The sequence below is a fragment of the Rhinoraja longicauda genome, chromosome 3 (genome assembly GCF_053455715.1).
Source record: "Rhinoraja longicauda isolate Sanriku21f chromosome 3, sRhiLon1.1, whole genome shotgun sequence".
NCBI lineage: Eukaryota > Metazoa > Chordata > Chondrichthyes > Rajiformes > Arhynchobatidae > Rhinoraja > Rhinoraja longicauda.
Window position 1 is genome coordinate 12,639,561 of NC_135955.1, and position 17,431 is coordinate 12,656,991.

The following is a 17,431-nucleotide window of genomic DNA, read 5'->3' on the forward strand; positions in this document are numbered from 1 at the left end:
CCCAACACCGACACACAACAAAAAAAGGGAAAAAAAAGACGGACAGACTGCTAGTCAGCCGCTGCCGTTAGGCGCCGCCAGCACTTTGTGTCAGATTTAGAATGGTTTAACTTGTAACATCCAAAGGAATCCTCAACACTTCCCATGCCACACACCTTTCAATGTTCACCCTTCCTCATCACACCTGCACAATGCCTTACTTACTTACCCACCGCCATCTTGCCCCTCACACTCCAGCTCCTTATTCCTCCCTATCCCCTCTGACACCTTCCTCACAACACACACAGACAGCTCACCCATGATACAACACACACCCCCTCCACAGACACACTCCTCACACACACTCCTCACACACACACACCCTCCACATACACACTCCTCACACACACACTCCCTCCACACACACACTCCCTCCACACACACACCCTCCACACACACTCTCTCACACATACACACTCCACACACACTCCTCACACACACACTCCCTCCATATACACACTCCTCACACACACACCCCCTCCACATACACACTCCTCACACACACACTCCCTCCACACACACACACTCCCTCCACACACACACACTCCCTCCACACACACACACCCTCCACACACACTCTCTCACACATACACACTCCTCACACACACACTCCCTCCACCTACACACTCCTCACACATACACACTCCTCACACACACTCCCTCCACATACACACTCCTCACACACTCCTCACACACACTCCCCCCACACACACACTCCCTCCACACACATACTCCCTCCACATACACACTCCTCACACACACTCCCTCCTCACACGCATACACACACTCCCTCCTCACAGGCATACACACACTCCCTCTTCACATACACACACACACCCACTCCCTCCACACACACCCTCCCTCATGATAGATGTATATACATTTATGAGGCATAAATAGGATAGACAGTCAGAACATTTTGTGTCCCAGAGTGGAAATGTCAAAGACGAAGACATGGTTTAAAGATAAGAGGGGAAGAGTTTAAAGAGTGCGGGGCAAGTTTTTTACGTGGGGGGTGGTGGGTTCTTGGAAAGCTGCACGGTTCGGTGTTCTTCGTTTTAAGTGGCGCAAGAAATGAAAGTTTCTTTATTTATCAGATCTTTACCTGCCCCATAAACCAGTGCGTAGACAATCCGCTTGGCTTGTTCCCGGTCTGCAATCTTCACCTGTTCCACTGGGATTCCTTTCCTACCAAGGGCACAAAGCAGGGTTTACAAACCTTGGTAGACAGCAACCTTTTCCAATCTTATCGAATGTAAATACAGTCTACCCTCATTATTACGGACCTCTTTATAATGGATTTTGTTTACAGCGGACAAAGTCTGTTGTAACCGAGGCGTCCGTCCGTATACTGTTTACAGTGTTTACTCAATTTTTTGCTTTAAATTATCATTGCAGTGATTGACATGGCCTCCGGTATGTTAACTTTTAAAAATGTATTTACAATGTTTAAAATATTGCATATTTTGCGTCCTTTCCTGTTTATTGGGTGTCTTGTTTAGTGCATGTTTATTGGCTGTTTTTCTAATACAGTACATATTGACCCGCCATTACTTGATTATAGCAGACAATTGCCGATAACGAACACTATTCCCCCCACCCCCGTGGTCTGTTATAACGAGGGTTATAAGATACTCAGCAGGTCAGGCAGCATCTGCGGAGAGAGAAATAGGGTTCTCAAGGACCAAGAGTGATTAATTGTCATATATACCGACAACAGTACATATGAATATATGGGCGGCACGGTACATATGGGCGGCACGGTAGCGCAGCGGTAGAGTTGCTGCTTTACAGCGAATGCAGCGCCGGAGACTCAGGTTCGATCCTGACTACGGGTGCTGCACTGTAAGGAGTTTGTACGTTCTCCCCGTGACCTGCGTGGGTTTTCTCCGAGATCTTCGGTTTCCTCCCACACTCCAAAGACGTACAGGTACGTAGGTTAATTGGCTGGGTAAATGTAAAAATTGTCCCTAGTGGGTGTAGGATAGTGTTAATGTGCGGGGATCACTGGGCGGCACGGACTTGGTGGGCCGAAAAGGCCTGTTTCCGGCTGTATATATATGATATGATATGATATGAATACCGACAACAAAAGTCTTACTTGCTGCAGCCTAATGGGTCCTTCATTGCAATAATACATAGATAATATATAATAATCAAAGGTACAATAAATTATTAACCATAAGGCTAGGTAACCATAATACTGCATAAACCAAAGTTCGTAATGCAACACAGTTCGTAGAAGATTGCATCTGCTGAAATGTTTTGTTTATAGAGTGATACAGCGTGGAAACAGGCCCTTCAGCCCAACTTGCCCACTCCGGCCAACATATCCCAGCTACATTAGTCCCACCTGCCCGCATTTGGTCCATATCCCTCCAAACCTGTCCTAACAATGTACCTGTCTAACTGTTTCTTAAATGTTGGGATAGTCCCTGCCTCAACTACCTCATCTGGCAGCTTGTTCCATACACCCACCACCTTTTGTGTGACAAAGTTACCCCTCAGATTCCTATTAAATCTTTTCCCCTTCACCTTAAAGGTATGTCCTCTGGTCCTCGATTCACCTACACTGGGCAAGAGACTGTGCATCTACCCAATCTATTCCTCTCATGATTTTACACACCTATATAAGACCACCCCTCATCGTCCTGCGCTCCAAGGAATAGAGCCCCAGCTTACTCAACCTCTCCCTGGAGCTCAGACCTTCTAACCCTGGCAACATCCTTGCAAATAATCTCTGTACCCTTTCCAGCTTGACAACATCTTTCCTATAACATGATGCCCAGAACTGAACACAATACTCTAAACGTGACCTCACCAACGTCTTATACAACTGCAACATGACCTCCCAACTTCTATACTCAAAGTTTAGTTTAGCTTCGAGATACAGCGTGGAAATAGGCCCTTCATCCCAACAAGTCTGTGCCAACCTGCGATGATCCTATACACTGGCACTATCCTATACACGAGGGACGATTTACTTTTGCCAAAGCCAATTAACGTACAAAACTGTATATCTTTGGAGCGTGGGAGGAAACCAGAGCACCCGGAGAAAACCTACGTCGTCACAGGGAGAACGTACAAATGCTGTACATACAATGCCTGTAGTTAGGATCGAACCCGGCTCTGCCACCCAGTTTGTCCTGAGTTTGTGGCGTTAACTAATTCTCTCCCTGCAGATGCTGCCTGGCCATCTGTTTTTATAACTCTTGCCGTTGTTGCCATGGGGAAGTTTAACAAATAACTTTTAATTGCTGCCTCCGCTGCCACCAACACAGGGCGAGGTACTTTAATTCAGGGTTTTTAAGCACGAGTTATAACAATGCTGACAGTAATTTCTATCTTGAAGTGTTTAATTCACTCCTACACCTTCAGAGTAAATAACCACAGCAGCTTGTGTTCACAATAGTGCCCACAAATGGAACACAAGTCCATTCCTTGCTACCTTGTCGTACCCCCACCTCTTTTCCAGCTTCCCCCCTTACTACGATCAGTATGATAAAGGGTCCAAAATTAAAACATTGGCTGTTCCTTCCCTCCACAGATGATGCCTGACCTGCTGAGTTCCCCCAGCACTTTGTGTTCTGCTCAAAATGCTACACAAGCCAGTCAGCAACAATTACCCAGCTCCCAGCCCCCCGCTCTCGCCCAGCAGAAAATACACAAGCTGAAAACATGTACCACCAGACTCAGGAACAGCTTCTTCCCCTTATCAGGCTTCTGAATGAACCTTACATAAATAAACGAGGGTACTATCCAATTCACCTCCACCCCTTTGTGGACATTGGACTTTATGGAACAGATGCAATGTGAAGGAAGGACCTGCTTTATACTGTAGACACAAAATGCTGTTGTAACTCAGCAGTTCAGGCAGCATCTCTAGAAAAAAAAGAATAAGTAATGTTTCGGGTCGGAACTCTTCATCAGACTGAAAGATAGAGAATGCCAGAACAAAACAAGGCCACCAAAAGATGACCTCGGGAAGGGTGGAGTTCATAATGACACATTGTTGGCTGGGGAAGATGTGCTAACAACAGGGATACAAGGATGGAGCTAGTAGGATGACTTGGATGGGGGAGAGTGCTATAATAATGAGAACTATATTCCGCACTCTGTACTTTCCCCTTTGCTCCACCTATTGTACTTGAGTTTGACTTGATTGTATTTATATATAGTATTAGATGATTTGATAGCATGCAAAACAAAGCTTTTCACTATACCTCAGTACAGGTAATAACAATAAACCTAAACCTAGTTGAGTTTAGTTTAGAGATGCAACATGGAAACGGTCCATGCCGACCATCAATGGTCTGAAAAAGGGTCTTGACCCGAAACGTCACCCATTCCTTCTATCCAGAGATGCTGCCTGTCCCGCTGAGTTGCTCCAGCATTTTGTGTCTACCCAATTACACCAGTTCTATGTTATCCCACTTTCTCATCCACTCCCTACACACTAGGAGCAATTTACAGAGAGCCAATCACCTTACACGTCTTTGGGATATGGGAGAAAAGAGGAGCACCCGGAGGAAATCCACAGGGTCACAGAGAGACGTGCAAACTCCACACAGACAGCACCCGCAGTCAGGATCGAATTCGGGTCCCTAGCGCTGTGAGGCAGCAGCTGTACCAGCTGTGCCACCTAAACCACTTTAAAATTAATTTGGACACATATGTGGATACAAAGGGTTTAGAGGACTGTGGGCAAAATGCCAGCAAATTGGACCAGCCTAGTAAGATTAGCATTGTTGAAGTGGCCCAAAGGGCCTGTTTCCATGTTGCGCAGCTCAATGATTTGTGGGCATTGGTTTGTTCTTTTTGCACTATTATTGTTTATTTGCTTGTTTGATGTGTGTGTGCATACGTATGTATGTATGTATGTATGTATGTATGTATGTATGTATGTATGTATGTATGTATGTATGTATGTATGTATGTATATATGTATGTATGCATGTATGTGTGTATGTATGCATGTATGTGTGTATGTATGCATGTATGTGTGTGTGTATGTATGTGTGTATGTATGTATGTGTGTGTATGTGTGTATGTATGCATGTATGTATGTATGTGTGTATGTATGTATGTATGTATGTATGTATGTATGTATGTGTATTCTTTACATATATAAACACACACACACACACACATACATATATATATTTCTAATGAACTTTCTGTTTATTGTATTGCTTATTGAGTATCACGTTTACATATTCTGTTGTGCTGCTGGAAGTAAGAATGTAATTGTTCTGTTTTGGACAGATGACAAAAAAAACATTCTTGGCTCTTGGCTCTCTCTCTCTGAGCAAGGCACTCTGACCCAGATGAAAAGCTTTCGCACTCTCGGCTTGTGTGACAGCGAGTCCCCCGGAGTCACGCGGCATTGCCTTGGTTTAACAGGAGGGAGATCGCAAGTCCCAGAGTTAATGTTAAAACTCTGGCTCTTCTTCTTCTTCTGTTGCTCTGAGTGCGGATGCAGAGTGCGACAGACAGTTCACGGTGCCGCCGCGGGATCACCGCTGACGAAGATTGAGGTGAGCAGCCGCCGCGCCAGGGAAAAGAGGCAGCCAGCTCAAATAAAAACCCCTGTCCTCCGCAGCCGTCATTTCCGCGGCAGACTGTCCCCGCAGAAAAATAAAGCACGTCAAGGAGAGTTAGGAGGATGCACTTCACGCGGCTCCGTGCAAGGCTCCTTGCAGTGGGAGTCTGAGACAGAAAAGACTGCAGTCTGATGCTGGACTCGTGAGCAAAACGCAGAGTGCTGGAGGGACTCAGCCGGCCAGGAAGAGGCGCTTTCCGCTCTCTTAATTGTACCTTCTTATATTTCAAAAATAAACTTTATTCGGTATTTAAAAAATATATATAAACAAAACAGAAAGCGTGCAGCATTCTTAATACATTCTTCGTGCCCGTACGTTCAATGTTGTTGGTGTTACACCCAGTAGAGGCAGGAAACATGTTCCCAATGTTGGGGGAGTCCAGAACAAGGGGCCACCGTTTAAGAATAAGGGGTAGGCCATTTAGAACTGAGATGAGGAAGAACTTTTTCAGTCAGAGGGTGGTGAAGGTGTGGAATTCTCTGCCTCAGAAGGCAGTGGAGGCCAGTTCGTTGGATGCTTTCAAGAGAGAGCTGGATAGAGCTCTTAAGGATAGCGGAGTGAGGGGGTATGGGGAGAAGGCAGGAACGGGGTACTGATTGAGAGTGATCAGCCATGGTCACATTGAATGGTGGTGCTGGCTCGAAGGGCTGATTGGCCTCCTCCTGCACCTATTGTCTAGTGTTACCGCCTCCCTTTCTCTTTACACACAGCACAGTAGCGTAGCGGGTAGAGCTGCTGCCTCACACCACCAAGGACCCTGGTTCGACCCTGACCTCGGGTGCTGTCTCTGTGGAGTTTGTTTGTTCTCCCTGTGATCCTATGGGTTTCATCCCGGTGCTCCGGTTTCCTCGCACGTCCCAAAGGCCTGTGCGTTTGTAGGTTAATTGGCCTCTAATGTGGTGGAAGTGTTTGCAAAATTGGGCTCTAACTTAGAGCTAGCTCCATGAATGGGTTGGCATTGACTGGGTGGGCCGAAGGGTCTGTTTCCATGTTGTATATTTCAATCTAACAAAGTGCCATGTGGCCCCCCTGGGGTGATATCCCTCCCCTTGTTTGAGGGGGGTCTCCACCAGAGCCTGCCCCTCAATGTCCAGCAGCAGAAGGACCCCAGCCTGTGGTCCTCCCCCACAGAGCCTTGGCGTTGGCTGCACTGAGCTTCAGTGCGCCCCTCAGCACGTACTCCTGCAGTCTGCAGCGGACCAGTCGACAACATTCCCACACTGTGCTGGGAGACAAACAGGTTTCGGGCAGACCAAAGAGCGTCTTTCATCGAAGTAATGGTCTTCCAGCAGAAGCCGATGTCAGTCTCCGAGTGTGTCCCCGGCAACCAGCCCGTAAATCAGAGAATCCTCTGTTACGGAGCTGTTCGGGATGAACTGTGGCAAGGACACTTGCATCTATCTCGAGTCCCTCTTCTCAACTCTGCAAAGAGACGGGAAGCTGTTTCCTCTTCAGAGCGGGCACCATTGGAAGCAAGACTCTACTGGTACAGGAAGGATCTCAGCAGGCAAGGTACAGGGGTCCTGAGAACTTGGTTCAACGTGCTTTTGATGCAGGGAGCAACAACAGTCTTCCTGCTCCAGACATCACACTGCACCTTTAGGTGAGAGCAGCAAAGTTTAAAGGTGATGTGCGGGCAAGTCTTTTACACAGAGTGGTGGGCGCCAGGAAAGCTACCGGGTGTGGTGGTGGTGGAGGCAGATACGATCGTTGCATTTAAGAGCCTTTTGAATAGGCACATGGCAGTGCAGGGAATGGAGGGATGTCCTGTTTGGTACAGGCATTCTTCCTTTCCCCCTCTCACCTTAAAGCTCTGCCCTCTAGTCTTTAACATTTCCACCCTGTGGGAAAGGTTCTGACTGACTACCCCTATCAATGCCTCTCTTAATCTTATATTCTACCATATCTCTCCCCATTAGTCATAGGCTCATACAGCATGGAAACAGGCCCTTCGTACCAACTTGCCCATGCCAACCAAGATGCCCCATCTACACTAGTCTCACCTGCAAGCTTTTGGCCCAAATCTCTCTAAACCTTTCCTATCCATGTACCTGGCCAAATGTCTTTTAAATGTTATAGTGCCAAGTTAGTTATAGTACCATTCTTTCCTTCAAGGTCTGAAGTCAGGGTGTGGTTTGTTTTTGATTGCGGGGCAGGTGATGGCCTAAGTCCCAGATGAACTCCTTGCTTCTCCTCCTGTACAGCAACGCAATCTTTTACATCCATCTCAGCAATTCGTGGATGAGCCTTTTGGGACCAGACCACTGTTCCATTAGGTTTAAGATAGTTATGGATAGGGACAGAGACGGCCCAAAACTTAAAATCTTAAATTGGGATAAGGACAACTTTGAGAGTATGAGAGAGGGACTCGCTCAGGTTGATTGGAGTAGGTTGTTTGAAGGAAAAGGAATGGCAGGAAAGTGGGATGATTTTAAAAGTGTGCTGACAAGAGTTCAGGACATGCACATCCCTGTCAGAGTGAAGGGCAAGGTAGGCAAACGTAAGGAAGCTTGGATGACGAGGGAAATTGTAGCTTTGGGCAAGATTAAGAAGGAGGCATGGGACAGGTATAGGCAGCTGGGATCAGTGTATCCCTAGAGGAGTTTTGGGAATAATAGAGCAAACTAAAGAAAAAAATCAGAAGAGCAAAATGGGGGCAGGAGATGGCTGGGGCAGATAGCATTAGAGATAGCATTAGGGCGGCACGGTGGCGCAGCGGTAGAGTTGCTGCCTTACAGTGAATGCAGCGCCGGAGACTCAGGTTCGATCCTGACTATGCCCTCTGTACGGAGTTTGTACGTTCTCCCCGTGACCTGCGTGGGTTTTCTCCGAGACCCACACTCCAAAGACGTACAGGTATGTAGGTTAATTGGCTGGGTAAAATGTAAAAATTGTCCCTAGTGTGTGTAGGATAGTGTTAGTGTGCGGGGATCGCTGGGCGGCACGGACTCAGTGGGCCGAAGGGCCTGTTTCCGCGCTGTTTCTCTAAATCTAAAAAAATCTAAAATCCCAAGAGATTTTTAAAGTACATAAGGGGAAAAGGGTAACTAGAGAGAGAGTGGACCCCTCAGGAATCAAAGCGGTCAACTCTGTGTGGAACCACAGGAGATGGGCAAGGTCCTCGATGAGTATTTCTCCTCTATTTTTACCGTGGAGAAAGATGAGAGGATTCTTAAACTTGGGGCAGTCAATGGAAGTGCCTTGAGAGCAGTCAGTATTGCAGTTGAAAAGGTTCTGAAGGACCTGATGCGTAAAAAGGAAGACAAATCCCCCCGAGCCGGATCAGATATATCTGTGTACACTGTGGGAAGCTAGAGAGGAAATTGCAGAAGCCCTGGCTGAAATTTACGAGTCATTAAATACAGGAGAGAAGCCGGAAGACTGGAGTCTGGCAAATGTTGTGCCTCTGTTCAATAAGGGCTGGAAACTATAGGTCAGTGATTTAGACATCTGTCGTTGGAAAGTTACTGGAGAGTATTCTAAGGGATAGCATGTACATGCATTTAGATAGACTGAGGGCTGATTAGGAGTCAGCATGGTTTTGTATGTGGGAGGTCATGTTTCACAAATCTGGTTGAGTTTTTTGAAGATATAACCAAAAAGGTTGATACGAGGATGTTGTCAGGACTCGAGGATCTGAACTATAGGGAGAGGTAAGCAGGCTGGGACTCTATCCCTTGGAGCGCAGAAGGGTGAGGGGTGATCTTATAGAGGTGTATAAAATTATGAAAGGAATAGATTGAGTAGATGCACAGAGTCTCTTGCCCAGAGTAGGGGAATCGTGAACCAGAGGCCAATAGGTTTAAGGTGAAGGGGGAAAGATTAAATAGGAATCTGAAGGGTAACCTTTTCACATAAATGGTGGTGGGTTTATGGAACAAGCTCCCAGAGGAGGTAGTTGAGGCAGGGACTATTGCAATGTTTAAGAAACAATTAGAGAGGTACATGGATGGGACAGGTTTGATGGGATATGGGCCAAACACAGACAGGTGGGACTAGTGTAGATAGACAGGTTTGTTGGCGTGGGCAAGTTGGGCTGAAGGGCCTGTTTCCACGCTGTATGACGCCATGACTATAACTCAGGCCAGGGGTTCCATTTAAGGTTGATCTGTGAGAGCACTACAACTGACAGCACTTCACTCATCACCCTGTCACATCCACTCATGATCTAGTTGGACAGACAACTACTTGACATTTTTTTTAATGTTGAGATCCCTCAATGTAACAGTTGATTAGTGCAAGTTACTGCTTTGATTATACCACGAGTGGCAGTTGTCTAAATGGATCAGTTACTGTTTTTTTGAGTATTGCTTTTTGCACCCATGTTTTACTTTCAATCAGATATTTTGTCGATTGTTCCACTACATGCTGCAGCAGAATTTGAGTCAGAGAGTCGTACAGCACAGAAACAGCCCCTTTGGCCCAACTTGTCTGTGCCGACCAACATGCCCCATCCAAGCTGGTTCCACTTGGCCGCGCTTGGCCCATATCCCTCTAGACATTGTTATTTATGTTCAAGTCTGAGTCATAGAATCAGAGGCATACAGCACGGAAACAGGCCCTTCAGCCTAATCCGTCTATGCCAAACAATTTGCCCCATCTAAGTTAGTCCCATTTGCCCATGTTTGGCCCATAACCCTCAAAACCTTTCCTATCCATGTACCTGTCTAAATGTCTTTTAAATGCTGTTGTCGTTGCTGCCTCAGCTACCTCCTCTGGCAGCTCGTTCTATTTACCTACCACCCTCTGAGTGAAGCGATTTTCTAATTTAGTGCCCATAATCTACATTCTTAGAGCCAGAGAGCTATCCGCAGTGGCCAATATTTCTCCCTCACCCAAAACAACTTAAACAGATTGTCGAGCAAAACACAAAGTGCTGGCAACACAAAGTGTTGTGTCTAGTCGGATTCTTGATAACCAAGGGAAAAGTTTACGGTGCGGGGAACAAGATTTAATAGGACCTGAGGGGCAACTTTTTCACTCAGAAGGCAGTGGATATATGTAATAGGCTGCCAAAAGAGTTAGTTAAAGCAGGTACTATAACAACATTTAAAACGCACTTGAGCAGGTACATGAGGAGCTACGGTGTAGAGGGTTATGAACCAAACACTGGCAAATGGGACTAGCTTTCATGGGGTATGTTGGTCGGCATCAACGAGTTGGGCCAAAGGGCCTGTTTCCGTGCTGTATAATTCTACGACTCTGACGTGAAACGGCGTTTGTCCATTTCTTCCATAGAAGCTGCCTGACCTGCTGAGTCCCTCCAGCGCTTTGCGTTTTGTTCAAAATTCCAGCATGTGCAATTCCTGTGTCTCCGACCTTATAAGCCCGATTTTTTTCATTTAGTTTAGTTTAGAGATACAGCATGGAAACAGGCCTATCGGCCCACCGAGTCCGCAGCGAACAGTGATCATCCTGTACACTAGCACTATCCTACACGCGGGACAATTTACAACCAAAGCCAATTAAGCTACAAGCCTGTGGCTTTGACGTGTGAGAGGAAACCGGAGCAACCAGGGAAAACCCACACGGTCATGGAGAGAACATACAAACTCCGTACAGATAGCACCCGTAGTCAGGACCGAACCCGGGTCTTTGGTGCTGTAAGGCAGCAACTCTACCACTGCTACCTGCCCATCACCAAGCAGTGGACTGATTTTAATGTATTAGACGGGGGGTAACTCTGTCTTGTGGCACTGAATTATTTCTGGCAGCTGTGCTTGTGATATGATGCCAGCAGTTGTGTAAGTCACACTGCTGCTGGCCGGCTTCCCATGAGTTGTGCCAATTTGAACCCTGCTGGTGTGGATATTGCTCACCTACCATTGAGAAGCAAGAGTGGAAAAGATATCCGGTGGCTCTGGCTCCTGGAAGAGTCTCAGAAGCTCTGGATCCGAGGTGAGGTGTGCGAGGATGCGCAGTTCAATGTGCGAAAAATCTGAAACAAAAAATAAAATTGTGAATTGTTTGGAGGTGGTCACGTGTTACTCTCCTGAAGTTCCTGAGGAACTTGTTCCCCAGGCATGGAAGGAAACCGGAGCACCCAAAGAAAATCCACACGGTCACAGGGAGAATGTACAAATTCCATACAGACAGCACCCATAGTCAGGATCGAACCCGGGTCTCTGGCGCTGTAAGGCAGCAACTTTACCGCTGTGTCACTGTTCTGAACCTTTGTCATTGTCATTGTCATATTGTCATATATCCCGAAACAGAACAATGAAATTCTTACTTGCAGCAGCACAACTTGTAGGAGCCATTTACGCTTAAATTAGTTACTGTCATTATATTATGGTCATGTTTAATATTTCTAGTTTCTGTCTTTTTTGCATGCTTGTGGGTGTGGTTTGATACTTAATGGGGAGTGTCTACATCTGAGGGGGCTAGCGTAGCCACAGAGATTGGGGGTCAGTTTAGTCTCGGAGGATGGAGGGAATACAGTTTTTTACCACGACCACTAGGTAACGACCACACGGTCTCGACTGTATTGTTTGAAGAAGAAACAGTTGATAAGAACGAAAAGTTATGAATTACTCTTTTGATTTGGCTTGGTAAGATAAAATAAACTATTTTAATAGGGTCATTGGGTCATGAAGTCATACAGCACAGAAATAGACCCTTTGGCCCAACACATCCAAGCCAACAAAAATGCCTCATCGAAGCTAGTCCCATTTGTCCATGTTTGTCCCATATCACTCCAAACCTTTCCTGTCCATGTACCTGTCCAAATGTTTTTTTAAATGTTGTTATTGTATCTGCCTGAACCACTTCCTCTGGCAGCTCCTTCTACATACCCACCACCCTCTGTGTGAAAAGATTGTCCCTCAGGTTCCTATTAAATCTTTTCCCTCTCACCTTAAAACTATGTCCTCTTGTTCTTGATTCCTCTACACTGTGAAAACCCCTCTGTGCATTCACCCTACCTATTTCCCTCATGATTTTATACACCTATGTAAGATCCCCTCTCAGCCTCCTGCACTGCAAGGAAGTCCTAGCCTGCCCAACCTCTCCCTAGAGCTCAGGCCCTTGAGTCCTGGCAACATCCAGCAAAATGGCAGGATACTAATGATCAACAATGCAGCAGCAGCAGCAGCAGGGAGCTATTGATCAGCAAGGTACCAATGATCAGAAGTGGTGAGCAGTCAGAGATTTAGAGAGGATCTGAGGAGCATCTTTAACGCCCGGAGAGTGGTGAGTACTTGGATTTGCCGGAGAGAGTGGTGGAAACAGACAGCATTCAAGAAGGAGAAACAAAGAACTGCAGATGCTAGTTTACACAAAAAAAGGTCACAACGTGAAGGAGTAACTTAGCGGGGCATGCAGCTTCTCTGGAGAACGTTTAAGAAACATTTAGACAGATACATGGATAAGACAGGTTTAGAGGGATATGGGCCAAACACAGGCAGGTGGGACTAGTGTAGATGGTCGGTGTGGGCAAGTTGGGCCGAAGGGCCTGTTTCCACGCTGTATGACGTAGGTTAATTGGACTCTGTCAATTGCCTCTAGGGTGTAGGGATTGGATGTGAAATTACAAAGGGATAACAAAGAATCAGTGTGAACGGGGGACCGATGATCGGCAGCATGCACTCGGTGGGCTGAAGGGTCTGTTTCCAGGCTGTATCTCTAAACTAAAAGCAAGACAATAGTGCAAAAACATAATTTGTAAAAAACAAGTCCTTGTTAGTGCAAAAGGTGATCTGTGTGTTCCCGTTGTCGAGGTAGGATTAGATGCGTACTTGCATTGACAATGCATGGAAGACTAGACCAAGTGCAGATAAACAAGATCATTGTATATAGGATCAAGCCAGTCGGTATTAAGATGTGGGCAGAATGGCTTGTCTGCCTCTTATAAAGATATTGATTTTTTGAAAGATACAACTTGGAAACAGGCTCTTCGGCCCACCAAGTCCACGCCATCCTCGATCACCTGCTCACACTAGTTCTATGCTATCCCACTTTCTCATTCACTCCCGACACATTTTACAGAGGTAATTTAACCTACAAATTCACATGTCTTTAGCACGTGGGAGAAGATTGTGGGAGCACCTGGGGGAAATCCATGGGTCACAGGGAGAAGGTGCAAATTCCACATAGACAACACCTGAAGCTAGGATGGAACCCGGGTCTCTGGCGCTGTGAGGCAGCAGCTCTATCAGCTGTACCCACTGTGCCGCCTTATGTGATATGTTGTAAAGCACGCTTCTATGTCCTAAGATGAAGCTGGGTTTGTGGTTGTCAGTTGTGCTATAGCTGGTGGTTCTCTTAGTTCTAAAGCAGGGGGTTGTCTATTCATGTTCCTGGGCAGATGTTTGATCCTACAATTCAAGCCTATGTACTAAAAGTGCCACACAGTCTGAGTGAGGCATGTTCTGTGTTCTGTCTACTCTTCTGCGAGAATAACATGACTTTGAAGAAAGGTTGGGAGGTACTCATAGTGATCGGGCAGATATTTATTTCTTCGGCAACATTGCTAAAACAAGTTATTTGATCGTCAACATGTTGCTGTTTGAGGGAGCCTGCGGTCTGGGGAGAGGACACTGAGTTTTCCGCTCTTCAGAAGAAAGCAGAGACTTTGAAGTGAAGATAGACACAAAATGCTGGAGTAACTCAGTGGGACAGGCAGCATCTCTGGAGAGAAGGAATAATTGACATTTCGGGTCGAGACCCTTCTTCTGATGGCAGAATACTAATGATCACCAGGGTACTAATATAAGAAAATAACTGCAGATGCTGGTACAAATCGAAGGTATTTATTCACAAAATGCTGGAGTAACTCAGCAGGTCAGGCAGCATCTCAGGAGAGAAGGAATGGGTGACGTTTCGGGTCGAGACCCTTCCTCAGACTGATGTCAGCGGGGCGGGACAAAGGAAGGATATAGGTGGAGACAGGAAGACAGTGGGAGATCTGGGAAGGGGGAGGGGAAGAGAGGGACAGAGGAACTATCTAAAGTTGGAGAAGTCAATGTTCATACCACTGGGCTGCAAGCTACCCAGGCAAAATATGAGGTGCTGTTCCTCCAATTTCCGGTGGGACTCACTATGGCACTGGAGGAGGCCCATGACAGAAAGGTCAGACTGGGAATGGGAGGGGGAGTCGAAGTGCTCAGCCACCGGGATATCAGATTGGTTAATGCGGACTGAGCAATGTACAAACTCCACACAGGCAGCATTGTTAGTCAGGATCGAACCCGGGTCTCTGGCGCTGTGAGGCAGCTCTACCGTTGCGCCACTGTGCCTCCAGAGAGCATGGAGGCTGAATCATTGAAGATATTGAAAGTCTGGATCAGGCAGGCTTTGTCTATAAGGAAGTCATGGATAAACTGGAAAGAGTGCAGAGAATATGTACGAGGATGCAGAAACAAGGAACTGTGGATGCTGGTTTACAAAAGAAGACACAAATTGCTCGAGTAACTCAACAGGTCAGGCAGCATCCTGGAGAGTTATGGATAGGTGACATTTGTCAGACTCTGACTTCTTCAGACCTTCTTCTAAGCTGAGAGCAGCAGCTGCTGGGCACCGCTGGATGATTTGAGTTGCATTAATGTGTAGGAAAATAACTGTAGATGGTATCATACAGTATCATAAAAAGCTGGAGTAACTCAGCGGGTCAGGCAGCATCTCACCAGAGAATGAATGGGTGCTAAATTCTCGTCGAAGAGAGGAGGAGAACTTCTTCAAAGTTGCTAAACTCTCGTCTGAAGAAGGGGTCTGAAGAAGGGTCTCGACCCAAAACGCGAGTCTGAAGAAGGGTCTCGACCCGAAACGTCACCCATTCCTTCTCTGCTGAGATGCTGCCTGAGCTGCTGAGTTACTCCAGCTTTTTGTGATATCTTTGAGTTGCATTAATGATTAGCTGCTGCCATGGGTTTCCTTAATTTGCCTCTGCAATCAAACTGACCAGCAAAGCTATTTCCGAAGCACATTATACAGGGCAGGCTGACACACCTCCAGCTTGTGTTATCAGAAGGGTATGAATATTCAGACCATGAAAGAATTTTCCAGTAGAACAACTTTTGCCTCGTAAATATACTGAACTGCTGCATGTTACGTGATCCCGGTGGCAATTTGCAATCGAAGGAAAGTGGATCACTGAGAAAGACTGTCCCGCTTTCAACCTTCATACGGATCACTGCCTAAGGTCATCCTCAAATCAAGATTCAAGAGTGTTTAAATGTCATATGTATAGGATATGTACCCCAATACCATGTGCTAAAAACCCCAAGGTCCTTAGTGCAACCAAAGACATAGTTCACGGTCGAGGCTGTTGATGTTTCCTTTGGGCTTTACTGACTTCCGAACTTGCCTTGAACAAAAATGAAGCACAAAGTGCTGGAGTAACTCAGAGGATCAGGCAGCATCTCTGAAGAACGGGTATAGAAGCAGGGTCATCGAGTCATACAGCGTGGAAACAGGTCATTCGGTCCAACTTGTTCATGCCGACCAAGATACTCCATTTACACCGGTCCCACCTGCCCGCATTTGGCCCGTATCCCTCTGAACCACCCAGCCTGTTGCCTCATGGCCAGGACTCATCAGGACCTTGCTTGGCTGGCGGTGAGAAGGGCACTCCCACACATCGTTCCTGCATCGTAGGAGTCTTATTCCCAATGCATGCTGCCCTCGGGATGGCTGCTGTGACTGGATTCACAGAGTGTGGATTTGGAGAATGATTTTAGGGTCCTTGTCACGGTTCGTCAGCTGTGTAACAGAGGACCTGGTTAACTCTAGTTAATGGTCTGCTCCCAGGGACACACTCAGTGAAAGACCTCAGCCATCACCTTGGTCTGCCTGAAACTTGCTGGATTCCCAGCACAGTGAGATGTCCAGGGAGGATCTGCAGATGCTGGTTTACATCGAAGATAGACACACAATGCTGGAGTAACTCAGCAGGTCAGAGAGCATCTCTGGAGAAAAGGAATAGATGACATTTTGGGTTGAAAAAGAAGGGTTTCAACCTGAAATGTTGCTGACTGGCCCGCTCCAGACTGTAGGAGTACGTGCTGAGGGATGCACTGAAGCTCGGTGCAGCCAACGCCGAGGCTCTGTGGGGGAGGACCACAGTCTAGGGTCCTTCCTCTGCTGGACATTGAAGGGCAGATCCTAGTGTGGACATCCTTCAAACAAGGGAAGGAATATCACCCCAGGAGGCCACATGGTGCTTTGATAGATTGATTAAAAATAACAGCATGAAAACAGACCCTTTGGCCCACCAAGTCCATGCTGATCATCGATCACCCGTTCACATAGCTAGTTCTATGTCACCCCACTTTTACATACACACAAGGGGCGATTTACGGAGGTCAATTAACCTACAAACCCGCAGGTCTTTGGGATGTGGGAGAAAACCACGGCCTCCTGAGGAAACCCACGTGGCCACAGGGAGAACATGTAAATTCCACACAGACAGCACCCAAGGTCAGGATCGAACCCAGGTCTCTTACACTGTGAGGCAGCAAACTGCACTCTATGTAAAGAAAAAGGGAGGTGCTAACATTATGTGAACAATAATGCCGTTTAAGAGGCTTTTAGATAAGCACGTGGAAGTACAGGGAATAGAGGGATATGGATCATGTACAGGCAATGAGATTATTCACAAAATGCTGGAGTAACTCAGCAGGTCAGGCAGCATCTCGGGAGAGAAGGAATGGGTGACGTTTCGGGTCGAGACCCTTCTTCAGACTGATCATTTTAGAATCTAGATTAGTTCAGCTAGGCATTACGTTCGGCACAAACATTGTGGGCCAAAGGGCCTGTTCCTGTTCTATATTCTATATTCTTACTCCTGGGTA

At 46.6% G+C, this 17,431-nt stretch overlaps 1 long non-coding RNA gene across 1 annotated transcript in view; it reads right to left on the bottom strand.

The window, feature by feature from the left end:
• Positions 1-11,537, bottom strand: part of LOC144592325 (uncharacterized) — a 54,789-nt gene extending 43,252 nt beyond the window's left edge. Inside the window, exons 1-2 of the long non-coding RNA XR_013547113.1 lie at positions 11,466-11,537; positions 1,145-1,227 (exon numbers count right to left, since the gene is read on the bottom strand). This is a non-coding gene — a long non-coding RNA (uncharacterized LOC144592325). The remainder of the gene's footprint in view (positions 1-1,144; positions 1,228-11,465) is intronic.
• Between the last annotated feature and the right edge of the window lie 5,894 nt (positions 11,538-17,431).